Source organism: Sinocyclocheilus anshuiensis, unplaced genomic scaffold (genome assembly GCF_001515605.1).
Source record: "Sinocyclocheilus anshuiensis isolate Anshui unplaced genomic scaffold, SAMN03320099.WGS_v1.1 scaffold75, whole genome shotgun sequence".
Taxonomy (NCBI): domain Eukaryota; kingdom Metazoa; phylum Chordata; class Actinopteri; order Cypriniformes; family Cyprinidae; genus Sinocyclocheilus; species Sinocyclocheilus anshuiensis.
In genome coordinates this window covers 273,015-276,126 of record NW_015549634.1, presented here as the reverse complement: position 1 = coordinate 276,126, position 3,112 = coordinate 273,015, and the positions used below count along the sequence as shown (strand labels likewise).

The window sequence follows — 3,112 nt, the reverse complement described above, 5'->3', positions numbered from 1 at the left end:
TTTGTTCACTTTTTGAGCTTTTTTAGGACTGCTTTGGGTTGTTAATTTATGTGATTCACAGAAATGTGACTTGAAAAATCATGGAAGTGAATAAAATTCATTAAAAAAATAAAGTATATTTTTTTCTGGCTACAATGTTATATTTATACAAATGTTTGGGGTGAGTAAGTATTTTTTATTTTATGAAAGAAGTCTCTTCTGATCTCCAAGGCTGCATTTATTTGATTGAAAATAAAACAGTAGCCTAATATTGTGAAATATTATTACTACTTAAAATAGCTGTTATTTATTTGAATATATTGTAAAATGTAATTTATTTCTGTGAACAAATCTGAATTTCCATTACTCGTGTCAATATGCTAAATTTACATTTTATTTTTCAGGATTTTTCGATAAAAAGAATGTAACAAAAAAAAAAAAGAACAGCTTTTATTTGAAATATAAATCTTTTGTAATATTATAAATGCCACTTGTGATTAATTTATGCATCCTTGCTGAATAAAAGTATTAATTTCTTTCAAATAATATATATATATATATATATATATATATATATATATATGGTTAAAAAATGCAAACGATGCAAGAAAAAAAAGTAAAAATCACAGTTCATCATGTACAGTAAATGCAGAAAAGAAGACCAATCACAAAGCAGTTTTAAAATATTACTATGAAATATCACTATTGGTTTTAAACAGAAAATTCTCTCAAAGTCGACAGGAGATTTACAGCGTTAGGACATGTCAGCAAACTCAACAGTTAAAAACATTTCAGGCTGCTTTTCTCCAAATATATTTGCCTGAAACACCTTTACATTTCTTGAATCTAAAGTTTCAGAAAGCACACTTTGGAAATGAAATGTTCTACTAAATCAAGTTTGAGTGCACATTAATTTATAATGAAAATAAAACTGGATTATGGATGGTGTGCTATATTTCTGCCTCTGGTGATGTATTTCTGAAAAACAAACTCCTGCAAGTCATCATGACCTGCAGAATGTGCTTCAGACTCATGCATTACAGTATAAGAGCGCCACCTGCTGGGGAATATCATCAACTACAGCCTCTCCAAACACTGTGATACTGAAAAATCAGTTAAATCCTGCAATCTTTCTTTATAAACTACTCTATTAATATCAGTTATAATATAAACTTCTGGCTAAATATTCCCAAAGCTGACAGCAAATAAACTGCTACCCTGAAATTAGGGGAGGGCGATATGGCAAAAACATCATATCACGATTTTTTTATTTTTTAAACAATTTAATTTAATTAATAGATAAAGTTAAATAATTTGTAATATTTATAATTAATAGATAAAGTTAAGTAATTTGTAAAATTTGTAAAAATGTATAAATGTCTAAATTAAAGATAATAATAATACTTTATATATACATAAATAATAGTAGATCAATTAAATCATACTAATAAATTATTATTAATGATATAATAAATTATTTTAATTATAAATATACAGAAAAATAATCTCTTTCTAATTAAGTTTGCAAAACACTTAACAGCAGATTGTTTGGTGCACTTCATGGAATAACTGACAGCATTGCTTTCAAACAAAGGGATTATTGTCATATTTAATATTCATCAAGCAGACAATCTCCACCCCCAATCTGCAGCCATTTTACAGAAGAGGACAGCAGCAGCAGCATTAGAGAAGACACCAGACACTAATAACACTGACCCACAGTGAGTTACAGCTTGACATCTATACTGGAGTTTAATACAAGATGCACATTATCGCTGAAGATAATCGCGCGGTTTGTTGTGCAGTCATGCATGTGTCGAATAATGAATTCAGGTTATTTTAGGCTATTAATAAACGCATACATCATTTTTTTATAACGCAAATCCGAATGAACATGTTTTATGAGCTGTCAGAGGCGCATCAGTATTGCCTTGTTGTTGTTTTACTCGTTTATTTGACTACAACCGTCAATGGATACGGAGCAGAAAAGAGCATTTCGAGATCGTTATTAAATAAAACAATTAATTAAAATTACAATCTCACACACTACAGCTGTCAATACATTAGACGCTTTAAATAATATGTCAAAAAATAAATAGTCTCCATGTGCAAAGCAGCTACAGTGTCATGTGATCTGGATGTCGCGCGTGTCGTAATTCTCCGAGTTTAAGCGCAACAACAAACTAGAACAATTCATTTCTTAAGACAGAAATATGTGAATCTTTAAAATAGAGTCTTGTCTTAGGGAGTTTTGTTCGAAACACACACACACACACACACACACACATTTTAGTAAAACAACAACTTATTTTAGTCATAATGACTAATACCTGCAGATCATAGTCGAATACACCGCCTTAATCCTCATATTAATAGGGAATCAGACTGCAAACAGAATCGCAAAAATAATATTCCAACATGCAAGTATCATACCTCGTACACGTCTCCTAATTTAATTTTAAAAAGCACATTAGTCACGCTGAACTTGATCTGATGCGCACATACAGTGTGATTTACGGTAACCGCGTTCATATGTGTAGCTCGCGCTCACCTCGCATGTCAGATGTAAATACCTTCAGAGGAAGAGCGGTAGTAATAATAATAATAATAATGTCATTTCATAACTTCTCCAAAGAAGCGCTTATAGGCTCAGCGACGCTGGGAGTGATTTTTATAGCGGAATATTATGTGGGTGAGTGCCGATACCGGGAACCCCAAGGAATACAGGTGAAGTGACCCGTTTCTCTTTCCGGAAGTTTGTGTACTTTGATACAAGCCGCAATTAAAGACCCAGCACCCAATTAATGTATATATATAAAAAAATGAAGGTCGTTGAATGGACTGTTTACATTTCAGCTGAGCCAGTGAAAAATAAAGATCAAGTGTTAACTTTTTTTATTGTCTTTTGTATTAAAAGTAAGCTTGGTGGGAAACTGTTCATTTAAACATTAACTATTTTAAGAGTTTCCACCTAAATAGCATTCAGAATATAAAGAAGCATAACAAAAATCAAATAATAAGTGCATGCATTGTACCATTTTATAGATAGCCTCCCAAAAACATAAAAATACTGTTGGAAAGTCCAAAAACATCTCTTATGCAAAATGTTTATGATTATTATGTGCAGAGTAAT

The 3,112-nt window shown here is 31.1% G+C and overlaps 1 protein-coding gene across 1 annotated transcript in view; it reads left to right on the top strand.

Annotated features, from left to right (window-relative positions):
• The first annotated feature begins 1,627 nt into the window (after positions 1–1,627).
• Positions 1,628–3,112, top strand: part of LOC107659643 (catechol O-methyltransferase domain-containing protein 1) — a 5,763-nt gene continuing 4,278 nt past the window's right edge. The window contains exon 1 of the mRNA XM_074186903.1: positions 1,628–1,700. The gene's annotated coding sequence lies outside the window, so the exon portion shown is untranslated. The remainder of the gene's footprint in view (positions 1,701–3,112) is intronic.